The following is a 13760-nucleotide window of genomic DNA, read 5'->3' on the forward strand; positions in this document are numbered from 1 at the left end:
CGCTGCACTCCCTCTATGGCAAGTACATCCTTTCTTAGGTAAGAAAGCAAAACTGCACACATCACTCCAGGTGTGGCCTCACCAAGGCCCTGTATAACTGTAGTAAGACATCCTTGCTCCTGTACTCAAATCCTCTTGCAACGAAGGCCAACACCATTTGCCTTCCTAACTGTTTGCTGCACCTGCATATTTGCTTTTAGTGACTGGTGTACAAGTACACCCAGGTCCCTTTGTACATGAACATTTCCCAATCTAACACCATTTAAATAATACTCTGCCTTTCTGTTTTTTCTACCGAAGTGGATAACTTCACATTTATCCACGTTATACTGCATCTGTCATGTATTTGCCCACTCACTCAACTTGTCTAAATTGCCTTGAACCCTTTTTGCATCCTCCTCACAACTCACAATCCCACCTAGTTTTGTGTCGTCAGCAAACTTGGAAATATTACATTTGGTTCCCTCATCCAAATCATTGATATATATTGTGAATAGCTGGGGCCCAAGCACTGATCCCTGCGGTATCCCACTAGTCACCGCCTGCCACCCCGAAAAAGAACCATTTATTCCTATTCTCTGTTTCCTGTCTATTAACCAATTTTTAATCCATGCCAGTATATTACCCCCAATCCCATGTGCTTTAATTTTGCACACTAACCTCTGATGTGGGACTTTAATCAAAGGCCTTCTGAAAATCCAAATACACCACATCCACTGGTTCTCCCTTATCTATTCTACCAGTTACATCCTCAAAAAACTCCAGCAGGTTTGTCAAACACGATTTCCCTTTCATAAATCCAGGTTGACTCTGTCTAATCCCATTGATATTTTCTAAGTGTCCTGTTATCACATCCTTTATAATCGAGTCCAGTATTTTCCCTACTACTGATGTTAGGCTAATAGTGGGGTTACATTTGCCACCCTCCAATCTGCAGGAACTGTTCCATAATCTATATAGAATTTTGGAATTGCTGTTTGTGGGATGTTGCTGTGCGCTAATTGACTGCCGCTTTTCCTACATTACAACAGTGACTCCACTTCATTGGCTGTAAAGCTCTTTGGGATGTCCGATGGTCTTGAAAGGCGCTATATAAATGCAAGTCTTTCTTTAAGTTCTTTGTTTCTCTTTTTCACTCCATTTTGACCCAGACTGTCTCGCAATGGAGGGGTTATCATAGAATCATAGAAATTTAGGGCACAGAAGGAGGCCATTCGGCCCATCGTGCCAGAGCCGGCCGAAAAACAGCTTTCCAGCCTAATCTCACTTTCCAGCTCTTGGTCCGTAGCCCTGCAGGTGACAGCACTTCATGTGCATATCCAAGTACTTTTCAACTGAGATGAGGATTTCTGCATCTACCATCCTTTCAGGCAGAAACTTCCAGACACCCACCGCCCTCTGAGTGAAAAAAGTTCTCCTCACCTCCCCTGTAATCCTTCTACCAATTACTTTAAATCTATGGCCCCTGGTTATTGACCTCGCTGATAAGGAAAATAGGTCCCTCCTACCCACTCTATCCAGGCCCCTTATAATTTTATACACCTCAATCAAGTCTCCCTCAGTCTCCTCTGTTCCAAAGAGCAGTTAGTAACAGAGATTGGAGAAGTTTGGGGCTTTTTTTTGCACTGAAGCAGCATAGGATGAGGGCCAGCCAAATGGAAATCCTCAAGACCATGAGGGTTATTGATCAAAGGCAGATGACAGATTCCTCTCCGGGCAACTCAAAGTCCGCATGTGCCGCACTTGTTGGGCTTTAGAACGCGCATGCTCAGGGGCAGCAGTGTCCCAGGACCAGCTGCTAGTGGGCATGCTCAGGAGTAGCAGAATCCCAGGACCAGCTGCTAGTGGGCATGCTCGGAGGCAGCAAAGTCCCAGGACCAGCTGCTAGTGCGCATGCTCAGGGGCAGCAGAGTCTCAGGACCAGCTGCTAGTGGGCATGCTCAGGGGCAGCAGAGTCCCAGGACCAGCTGCTAGTGGGCATGCTCAGGGGCAGCAGAGTCTCAGGACCAGCTGCTAGTGGGCATGCTCAGGGGCAGCAGAGTCCCAGGACCAGCTGCTAGTGGGCATGCTCAGGGGCAGAGTCCCAGGAGCAGCTGCTAGTGGGCATGCTCAGGGGGCAGAGTCCCAGGACCAGCTGCTAGATGGCATGCTCAGGGGCAGCAGAATCCCAGAACCAGCTGCTAGTGGGCATGCTCAGGGGCAGCAGAGTCCCAGGACCAGCTGCTAGTGCGCATGCTCAGGGGAAGCAGAGTCCCAGGACCAGCTGCTAGTGGGCATGCTCAGGGGCAGAGTCCCAGGACCAGCTGCTAGTGGGCATGCTCAGGGGGCAGCGGAGTCCCAGGACCAGCTGCGAGTGGGCATGCTCAGGGGCAGAGTCCCAGGACCAGCTGCTAGTGCACATGCTCAGGGGCAGCAGAGTCCCACGACCAGCTGCTAGTTGGCATGCTCAGGGGCAGAGTCCCAGGACCAGCTGCTAGTGTGCAGCTCAGGGGGCAGCGGAGTCCCAGGACCAGCTGCTAGTGGGCATGCTCAGGGGGCAGCGGAGTCCCAGGACCAGCTGCTAGTGGGCATGCTCAGGGGGCAGCAGAGTCCCAGGACCAGCTGCTAGTGTGCAGCTCAGGGGGCAGCGGAGTCCCAGGACCAGCTGCTAATGGGCATGCTCAGGGGCAGGGTCCCAGGACCAGCTGCTAGTGCGCATGCTCAGGGGCAGAGTCCCAGGACCAGTTGCTAGTGGGCATGCTCAGGGGCAGCCGAGTCCCAGGACCAGCTGCTAGTGGGCATGCTCATGGGCAGACCCCCGGCCCCAGCTGCTAGTGCGCATAGAACCATAGAAGATAGGAGCAGGAGTAAGCCATTCGGCCCCTTGAGCCTGCTCCGCCATTGAATGCGATCATGGCTGATCATCCGAATTCAGTACCATGTCCCTGCTTTCTCCCCATACCCCTTGATCCCCTTAGCCCTAAGAAATATATCCAACTCCTTCTTGAATATATTTAATGAACTGGCCTCCACCGCCTTCTGTGGTAGTGAGTTCCACAGGTTCACCACTCTCTGGGTGAAGAAATTCCTCCTCATTTCTGTTCTAAATGGCCTAGCCTTTATCCTTAGACTTTGTCCCCTGGATCTGGACTCCCCGGCCATCGGTAACATCCTTCCTGCATCTAGTCTGTCCAGTCCTGTCAGAATTTTATAAGTTTCAATGAGATCACCTCTCATTCTTCTAAACTCCAGCGAGTACAAGCCCAATCGACCCAATCTCTCCTCATACATCATTCCTGCCATCCCAGGTATCAGCCTGGTGAAGCTTTGCTGAACTCCTTCCATGGCAAGAACGTCCTTCCTCAGATAAGGCGACCAAAACTGCACACAATACTCAAGATGTGGTCTCACCAAGGCCCTGTACAATTGCAACAAGACATCCTTGTTCCTGTACTCAAACCCTCTCGCTACGAAGGCCAACATACCATTTGCCTTCTTAACCGCCTGCTGCACCTGCATGCTTACCTTCAGCGACTGGTGCAGAAGGACACCCAGGTATCGTTGCACTTCCCCTTCTCCCAATCTATTGCCATTTAGATAATAATCTGCCTTCCTGTTTTTGCCACCAAAGTGGACAACCTCACATTTATCCACGTTATATTGCATCTGCCATGTTTCTGCCCAATCACCCAACTTGTCCAAATCATCCTGGAGTTTCTCGACATCCTCCTCACAGCACACATGCCCACCCAGCTTTGTGTCATCTGCAAACTTGGAGATATTACATCTAGTTCCCTTGTCTAGATCATTAATATATATTGTGAATAGCTGGGGTCCAAGGACCGATCCCTGCAGTACCCCACTAGTCACTGCCTGCCACTCGGAAAAGGACCCGTTTATTCCAACTCTTTGCTTTCTGTCTGCCAACCAGTTCTCTAGCCAAGTCAATACCTTGCCCCCAATCCCATGTGCCTTAACTTTACACGCTAATCTCTTATGCGGGACCTTATCGAAGGCCTTCTGAAAGTCCAGGTACACCACATCCACTGGTTCTCCCTTATCTATTTTACCAGTTACATCCTCAAAAAATTCCAGTAGATTAGTCAAGCACGATTTACCTTTTGTGATTCCATGTTGACTTTGTCCGATCCTGTCACTGTTTTCCAAGTGCTCTGCTATTACATCTTCTTTAATGGACTCCAGCATTTTCCCCACTACCGATGTCAGGCGTACCGGTCTGTAATTCCCTGTTTTCTCTCTACCACCTTTTTTGAATAGTGGGGTAACATTAGCTACCCTCCAATCCATGGGTACTGTTCCAGATTCCATCGAAGGTTGGAAGATGATCAGCAATGCATCTACTATTTCTAGGGCCACTTCCTTAAGTACCCTAGGATGTAGATTATCAGGCCCTGGGGATTTATCGGCCTTCAATCCAATCAATTTCCCTAACACCATTTCCCTAGAAATACTGATTTCTTTCGGTTCCTCCCTTTTATCAGACCCTATGTTCCCCAACATCTCTGGGAGGTTATTTGTGTCCTCCTTTGTGAAGACAGAACCAAAATATGTATTTAGTTGGTCTGCCATTTCTTTGTTCCCCATTATAAATTCCCCTGATTCTGACTGCAAGGGACCTATGCTTGACTTCACCAATCGTTTTCTCTTCACATATCTATAAAAGCTTTTACAGCCAGTTTTTATGTTCCCTGAAAGCTTACTCTCATATTCTATTTTCCCCTTCTTAGTTAATCCCTTTGTCCTCCTTTGTTGAATCCTAACTTGCTCCCAATCCTCAGGATTATTGCTTTTTCTGGCCAATTTATATGTCCTCTCCTTGGATCTTATGCTATCCCTAATTTCTCTTGTTAGCCACGGTTGAGTCACCTTTTTTGTTTTATTTTTGTTCCAAACTGGGATGATCATTTTCTGTAGTTCATCCATGCGGTCTTTGAATGTTTGCCATTGCCTATCCACCGTCAACCCTTTGAGTGACAGTCCCCAATCAATCCTACCCAACTCGCGCCTCAGACCATCGTAGTTTCCTTTATTTAAATTTAGGACTCTAGTCTCTGAATCAACTACTTCATTCTCCATCTTAATGAAGAATTCGATCATATTATGATCGTTCTGACCCAAGGGGCCTCGTAGAACAAGATTGCTAATTAATCCTTTCTCGTTACATAACACCCAGTCTAAGATGGCCTGATCTCTGGTTGGTTCCTTGACATATGGGTCCAGGAAACCATCCCGTAAACACTCCAGGAATTCCTCCTCCACAGTATTGTTACTAATTTGGTTAGCCCAATCTATATGTAGATTAAAGTCACCCATGATGACTGCTGTGCCCTTATTGCACGCTTCTTTAATTTCCCTTTTAATGCCATCCACGACCTCCGCCTTACTGTTTGGAGGTCTATATACCACTCCCACTAACGTTTTCTGCCCCTTGGTATTTCTCAGTTCTACCCATACAGATTCCATATCATCAGAGCTAATGTCCTTCCTTACAATTGTGTTAATCCCTTCTTTAACCAGTAATGCTACCCTACCTCCCTTTCCTTTTTGCCTATCTTTCCTGAATATTGACTACCCCTGGATGTTGAGTTCCCAGCCTTGGCCATCCTTGAGCCACGTTTCCGTAATCCCAACCAAATCATATTCGTTTACCTCTATTTGTGCAGCCAATTCATCCACCTTATTACGAATGCTCCTCGCATTAAGACACAAAGCCTTCAGGCTTGTTTTTTTAATGCTCTTAGACCTATTAGAATTATTATTTACAGTGGCCATGTTTGATTTAATCCGTTGATTTCTCTGACTGCCACTTTTGTTTTTCTCCTTCCTTTCTTTTGCTTTTATCCTTGTTTCCCTTTCCTCTGTCCCCATGCTCAGGTTCCCAATGCCCTGCCTTCTTAGTTTAAACCCTCCCCCAGAGCACTAGCAAACACACCCCCTAGGACATTGGTTCCAGCCCTGCCCAGGTGCAAACCGTCCGGTTTGAACTGATCCCACCTCCCCCAGAACTGGTTCCAATGTCCCAGGAACTTGAATCCCTCCCCCTGGCACCTTTCCTCTAGCCACGTATTCATCTCAAATATCCTTCTATTTCTACTCTGACTAGCACGTGGCACTGGTAGCAATCCTGAGATTACTACCTTTGAGGTCCTATTTTTAAATTTACCTCCTAACTCCCTATATTCAGCTTTTATAACCTCATCCCGGTTTTTACCTATATCGCTGGTACCTATATGCACCACAACAACTGGCTGTTCACCCTCCCCTTCCAAAATGTTCTGCAGCCGCTCTGAGACATCCTTGACCCTTGCACCAGGGAGGCAACACACCATCCTGGAGTCTCGTTTGCGGCCGCAGAAACGCCTATCTATTCCCCTTACAATTGAATCCCCTATTACTAAAGCTCTCCCACTCTTTTTCCTCCCATCCTGTGCAGCAGAGCCACCCCTGGTGCCAGGAAGTTGGATGCTGCTGCCTTCCTCTGATAAGCCATCCCCCCCAACAGTACTCAAAATGGTGTATCTGTTTGAGAGGGGGATGTCCACAGGGGACCCCTGCACTACCTGCCTGCGCCTAGTACTCTGCCTGTTGGTCACCCATTCCCTTCCTGCCTGTCCAACCTCTACCTGCGGTGTGTCCAACTCGCTAAACGTGCTATTCACGACGTCCTCAGCATCGTGAATGCTCCAGTATGCATCCAATCGCAGCTCCAGTGCCGAAATGTGGTCTGTCCTTAGCATCCTCAGGGGAAGCAGATTCCCAGGACCAGCTGCTAGTGGGCATGCTCGGGGGGCAGTGGAGTCCCAGGACCTGCTGCGAGTGGGCATGCTCAGGGGGCCCAGATTCTGAGGACCAGCTGCTAGTGGGAATGCTCAGGGGCAGCAGAGTCCCAGGACCAGCTGCTAGTGGGCATGCTCAGGGGCAGCGGAGTCCCAGGACCAGCTGCTAGTGGGCATGCTCAGGGGCAGCGGAGTCCCAGGACCAGCTGCTAGTGCGCATGCTCAGGGGCAGCAGAGTCCCAGGACCAGCTGCTAGTGGGCATGCTCAGGGGCAGAGACCCAGGACCAGCTGCTTGTGGGCATGCTCAGGGGCAGAGAGGACCAGCTGCTAGTGGGCATGCTCAGGGGCAGCAGAGTCCCAGAACAAGCTGCTAGTGGGCATGCTCAGGGGCAGCAGAGTCCCAGGACCAGCTGCTAGTGGGCATGCTAGGGGAGCAGAGTCCCATAACCAGCTGCTAGTGGGCATGCTCAGGGGCAGCAGAGTCCCAGAACAAGCTGCTAGTGCGCATGCTCAGGGGGCAGTGGAGTCCCAGGACCAATTGCTAGTGGGCATGCTCAAGGCCAGTGTCCCAGGACCAGCTGCTAGTGGGCATGCTCAGGGGCAGCAGAGTCCCAGGACCAGCTGCTAGTGGGCATGCTAGGGGAGCAGAGTCCCATAACCAGCTGCTAGTGTGCATGCTCAGGGGCAGCAGAGTCCCAGGACCAGCTGCTAGTGGGCATGCTCAGGGGAGCAGAGTCCCATAACCAGCTGCTAGTGCGCATGCTCAGGGGCAGCAGAGTCCCAGGACCAGCTGCTAGTGCGCATGCTCAGGGGGCAGTGGAGTCCCAGGACCAATTGCTAGTGGGCATGCTCAGGGCCAGAGTCCCAGGACCAGCTGCCAGTGCGCATGCTCAGGGGCAGAGTCCCAGGACCAGCTGCTAGTGGGCATGCTCAGGGGCAGCAGAGTCCCAGAACCAGCTGCTAGTGGGCATGTTCAGGGGTAGCGGAGTCCCAGGACTAGCTGCTAGTGGGCATGCTCAGGGGCAGCAGAGTCCCAGGACCAGCTGCTAGTAGGCATGCTCAGGGGCAGAGTCCCAGGACCAGCTGCTAGTGGGCATGCTCAGGGGCAGAGTCCCAAGACCAGCTGCTAGTGGGCATGCTCAGGAGCAGTGTCCCAGGACCAGCTGCTAGTGCACATGCTCAGGGGCAGCAGAGTCCCAGGACCAGCTGCTAGTGGGCATGCTCGAGGGCAGCAGATTCCCAGGACCAGCTGCTAGTGGGCATGCTCAGGGGCCCAGAGTCCCAGAACCAGCTGCTAGTTGTACAGGGCCTTGGTGAGACCACATCGTGAGTATTGTGTGCAGTTTTGGTCGCCTTATCTGAGGAAGGATGTTCTTGCCATGGAAGGAGTTCAGCGAAGATTCACCAGGCTAATACCTGGGATGGCAGGAATGACGTATGAGGAATGATTGGGTCGATTGGGCTTGTACTCGCTGGAGTTTAGAAGAGTGAGAGGGGATCTCATTGAAACTTATAAAATTCTGACAGGACTGGACAGACTAGATGCAGGAAGGATGTTCCCGATGGTCGGGGAGTCCAGACACAGGGGACAAAGTCTAAGGATAAGGGGTAAGCAATTTAGGACAGAAATGAGGAGGCATTTCGTCACCCAGAGAGTGGTGAAACTGTGGAATTCTCTACCACAGAAGGCAGTACAGGCCAAGTCATTAAATATATTCAAGAAGGAGTTGGATATATTTCTCAAGGCTAACGGGATCAAGGGCTATGTGGAGAAAGCAGGGACCGGGTACTGAATTTGGATGATCAGCCATGATCGCATTGAATGGCGGAGCAGGCTCGAGGGGCAGAATGGCCTACTCCTGCTCCTATCTTCTATGTTTCTATGTTATGTTTCTAGTGGGTATGCTCAGGGGCAGCGGAGTCCCAGGACCAGCTGCTAGAGTGCATGCTCAGGACCAGCTGCTAGTGGGCATGCTCAGGGGCAGAGTCCCAGGAGCAGCTGCTAGTGCGCATGCTCAGGGGCTGCAGAGTCCTAGAACCAGCTGCTAGTGGGCATGCTCAGGGGCAGAGTCCCAGAACCAGTTGCTGGTGGGCATGCTCAGGGGCTGCAGAGTCCCAGGACCAGCTACTAGTGCGCATGCTCAGGGGCAGAGTCCCAGAACCAGCTGCTAGTGGGCATGCTCGGGGGCAGAGTCCCAGGACCAGCTGCTAGTGGGCATGCTCAGGGGCAGAGTCCCAGAACCAGCTGCTAGTGGGCATGCTCGGGGGCAGAGTCCCAGGACCAGCTGCTAGTGGGCATGCTCAGGGGTAGAGTCCCAGGACCAGCTGCTAGTGGGCCTGCTCAGGGGCAGCGGAGTCCCAGGATCAGCTGCAACTGCGCATGCTCAGGGGGCAGCAGATTCCCAGGACCAGCTGCTAGTGGGCATGCTCAGGGGCAGCAGAGCCCCAGGACCAGCTGCTAGTGGGCATGCTCGGGGGAAGCAGAGTCCCAGGACCAGGTGCAAGTGCACATGCTCAGGGGCAGCAGAGTCCCAGGACCAGCTGCTAGTGGGCATGCTCGGGGGCAGAGTCCCAGGACCAGCTGCTAGATAGCATGCTCAGGGGCAGCAGAATCCCAGAACCAGCTGCTAGTGGGCCTGCTCAGGGGCAGCGGAGTCCCAGGATCAGCTGCTAGTGCGCATGCTCAGGGGCAGAGTCCCAGGACCAGCTGCTAGTGGGCATGCTCAGGACGAGCAGAGTCCCAGGACCAGCTGCTAGTGCGCATGCTCGGGGGCGACACTCTGGCTAACGGTCGTTAACGGTTGAAGAGTCGGAATTACCGGCGGAAAGCGAGTTTTCTCAGCTCGACGGACAAGCGGAGAGAGCTGGGGAAATAAATGACGGTAAACACAAACCTGGAAGTCCGAGATTCCCGAGAAGCGAACGGAGCGGATTTAGCCTCACGGAGTGTGTCAGACTTCCTCAGAGTAATGTAACCGGGGCCTCAGTGATGTCATCGCCTCATGGGCACGCCACCCGGGCCCAGGCCTGATTCACGGGAGCTTCCGACCAATAGGGAGCGAGCGGGACGGGGCTGGGGGAGCGACCCAGCGGCGGGTCCTTCATCCAATCGGGGAGCCTGAGGGGCGGGACTAGCGCCGGCTGATTGTCTGATCCGCAGGGCAGCGAGTTTCTCCAGTCTTCCGATCTAATCTTCCGATTCGGCACTTTGCAGCCTTCCGGACTCAATATCGAGTTCAATAATTTCAGATCATAACCTCGGCCCCTATTACTTTTTTCCTTTAAATTTTTTCCACCCCTTTGTTTTGGTTTCTTTTTTTCTCCCCCCACACCCCCCTCCTTTCCTTTTGTTTCACTCTCTCACCTGGCAGCTGTCCTTATCCTGCCAGTACACTTCACACCTAATCTCAGCTGCCTTTTGTCTCCACGGGCCCATTACCATCTCATCTGGCTTCGCATACTTTTTATTGTCTCTTTCACTTCTTTTGTTCGATCGCAGCTTTGCTTTCGATCTTTTTATTTTCTTTCCAGTTTTGAAGAAGGGTTTCAACCCGAAACGTCAACTCAAATTTCTCTCCACGGATGTTGTCTGACCTGCTGAGTTTTTCCAGCATTCTCTGTTGGTATTCTCCAGTCCCTTGTTCAGGGCCCGGGGCCAGGGGAGGCTGTGGGCCTTTATTCCCCTTATTGGACACAAGGCTGTTTGTCTCACAACACACTGGCTCAGGTTTTAATACAGACTTTTTAAATTCATCAATAAAAGCAGATAAACCCCGTGCTTCTGTGGAACAAACTTTCTCATATTTGGGAGTAAAAGTACAAGTTTTTTCCCCTCTGGGGAATTTATTAGTTTCAGGAAACAACAACAACCACTTGTATTTATAAAGCGCCTTTAATGTAGTAAAATGTCCCAAGGCTCTACACAGGATCGTTATAAAACAAAAATTGACACTGAGCCACATTAAGAAGATATTCGGGCAGATGACCAAAAGCTTAGTCAAAGAGGTAGGTTTTAAGGAGCATCTTAAAGAAGGAGAGAGAGGTAGAGAGACGGAGAGGTTTAGGGAAGGAATTCCAGAGCTTAGGGCCCAGGCAGCTGAAGGCACGGCCACCAATGCTGGAGCGATTAAAATCGGGGATGCTCAAGAGGCCGGAATTAGAGAAGCGCAGATATCTCGGAAGGTTGTAGGGGCTGGAAGAAATTACAGGGATAGGGAGGGGCGAGGCCACGGAGGGATTTGAAAACAAGGATGAGAATTTTAAGGATGAAATACTTGAGGAAAAGCAGGGAGTGGGGGAGGGTCAAGCCCTTATGGTACAGGGTCGCTAATTCTGTTCTGCAACAGTTACTGGGACAGACTGTATCTCCCCCTCTCCACCACACAGGGATTTGTGGTAGTTAAAGGGACAGTGATTCTCCTTGTTCTGTGAGATTGTAATTAAAGGGACACTACTCTGAGATGGCTGCGAACTTTTAGTGCTGCCAGCCTTTCTAAAACCTCTTCCTGTCTTTGAAGATCTGTGTGTACTCGCTGGTGAGTCAGCAGGTGGGATGAACTCTGAAACCTCTTTACACAGTCAGAACATTTAAAGGGTCTCTCATCGGTTCTGGGGCAGGAGGGATCTGGTTAACAGTGATCACAATATCAGTATCTCGACTCTATCTTTTCTCCCCTTGTCCAGTCTCTTCCCACCTACATCCACGACTCTTCGGACGCCCTCCACCACTTTAACAGTTTCCAGTATCCTGGCCCCAACCGCTTCCTTTTCACCATGGACGTACAATCCCTCTACACCTCCATCCCCCACCAGGATGGCCTGAGGGCACTCCGCTTCTTCCTTGAACAGAGGCCCGACCAGTCCCCATCCACCACTACCCTCCTCCGCCTGGCTGAACTTGTTCTCACATTGAACAACTTCTCCTTTAACTCCACTCATTTCCTCCAAATCAAAGGTGTTGCTATGGGTACCCGCATGGGTCCTAGCTATGCCTGCCTTTTCGTGGAACACTCTTTGTTTCCGTCCTATTCAGGTCCCCTCCCTCACCTCTTTTTCCGATACATTGATGACTGTATCGGTGCCGTTTCCTGCTCTCGCCCTGAACAAGACAATTTCATTCACTTTGCCTTCAATTTCCATCCTTCCCTCACCTTCACATGGTTCATCTCTGACTCTTCCCTTCCCTTCCTTGACTTCTCCGTCTCCATCTCTGGGGATAGGTTATTGACCAATATTCACTGCAAGCCCACTGACTCCCACAGCTACCTGGACGACACTTCCTCCCACCCCGCCTCCTGTAAGGACTCTATTCCATTCTCCCAGTTTCTCCGTGTCCGCCGCATCTGCTCCGACGATACCACCTTCCACACCAGTGCTTCCGACATGTCTTCCTTTTTCCTCAACCGAGGATTCCCCTCCACCGTGGTTGACAGGGCCCTCAACCGTGTCCATTCTATCTCCCGCACTTCTGCCCTCGCCCCTGCCCCTCCCTCCCGGAACCACGATAGGGTTCCCCTTGTCCTCACCTTTCACCCCACCAGCCTCCACATTCAACGGATCATCCTCCGCCACAGTGGCATAGTGGTTAGCACTGTTACCTCACAGCGCCAGGGACCCGGGTTCGAATCCAGCCTCGGGTGACTATCTGTGTGGAGTTTGCACATTCTCCCCGTGTTTGCGTGGGTTTCCTCCGGGTGCTCCGGTTTCCTCCCACAGTCCAAAGATGTGCGGGTTAGGTTGATTGGCTATGATAAATTGACCCTTAGTGTTAGGGGGATTAAATACATGGGGTTACGGGGATAGGGTGGGATATGTGTTGGTGTAGGGGTTACGGGGATCGGGTGGGATATGTGTCGGTGCAGGCTCGATGGGCCATAACGGCCTCTATCTGCACTGTGGGGTTTCTGTGATTCTGTGATTTCCGCTACCTCCAAAGTGATCCCACCACCAAACGCATCTTCCCCTCCCTCCCCTTTCAGCATTCCGTAGGGACCGCTCCCTCCGAGACACCCTAGTCCACTCCTCTATCACCCCCAGCACCCCTTCCCCTTCGCCTGGCACCTTCCCGTGCAAGCGCAGGAGATGTAGCACCTGCCCCTATACCTCCCCCCTTCCCACTGTCCAGGGCCCCAAACACACCTTCCAGGTGAAACAGCGATTTACTTATACTTCTTCCAATCTAGTACACTGTATTCGCTGCTCACGATGTGGTCTCCTCTACATTGGGGAGACCAAACGCAGATTGGGTGACCGCTTTGCGGAACACCTCCGTTCAGTCCGTAAGGGTGACCCCGAGCTTCCGGTCGCCTGTCATTTTAATTCACTGCTCCATTCCCACTCGGACCTCACTGTCCTTGGCCTCTTGCATTGTTCCACGGAAGCTCAACGTAAACTCGAGGAACAGCACCTCATCTCTGATTAGCCACTTTACAGCCTTCCGGACTCAATATCAAGTTCAACAATTTCAGATCATAACCTCAGCCCCTATTACATTTTTACTTATATTTTTTATCCACCCCTTTGTTTTGGTTTTTCCCTCCCCCCCCTTTCCTTTTTTTTCTCTCTCCCACACGGCAGCTGTCTCTCATTCTGCCAGAACATTTCACACCTAATCTGAGCCGTCTTTTGTCTCCACTAGTCCTCTCACCATCTCCTCTCGTTTTGAATACCTCTTAATGCCTCTTCACTTCTTTTGTTCTGTCCCAGCCCTGCCTTTCGATCTATTTCATTTCCTTTCCAGTTTTGAAAAAGGGTTAGACCCGAAACGTCGTCTCTAATTTCTCTCCACGGATGTTGCCTGGCCTGCTGAGTTTTTCCAGCATTTTCTGTTGTTATTTCAGTAGGTTTAAAGTAGTTATGGAAAGGGACAAAGAAAAATCAACAGTGAAAATACCCAGCTGGAAGAGATCCAATTTCAGTGATGTGAGAAGGGATTGAGCACAGGTGGACTGGAAACAAAGATTGTCCAGGAAAACAGTGAATGA

At 51.1% G+C, this 13760-nt stretch overlaps 1 pseudogene; it reads right to left on the reverse strand.

The window, feature by feature from the left end:
* Positions 1 to 9615: 9615 nt before the first annotated feature.
* Positions 9616 to 13760, reverse strand: part of LOC147119337 (uncharacterized) — a 101603-nt pseudogene continuing 97458 nt past the window's right edge.

This window comes from Somniosus microcephalus, chromosome 4, assembly GCF_052327205.1.
Source record: "Somniosus microcephalus isolate GS21.2 chromosome 4, FLI_Smic_1.0, whole genome shotgun sequence".
NCBI lineage: Eukaryota > Metazoa > Chordata > Chondrichthyes > Squaliformes > Somniosidae > Somniosus > Somniosus microcephalus.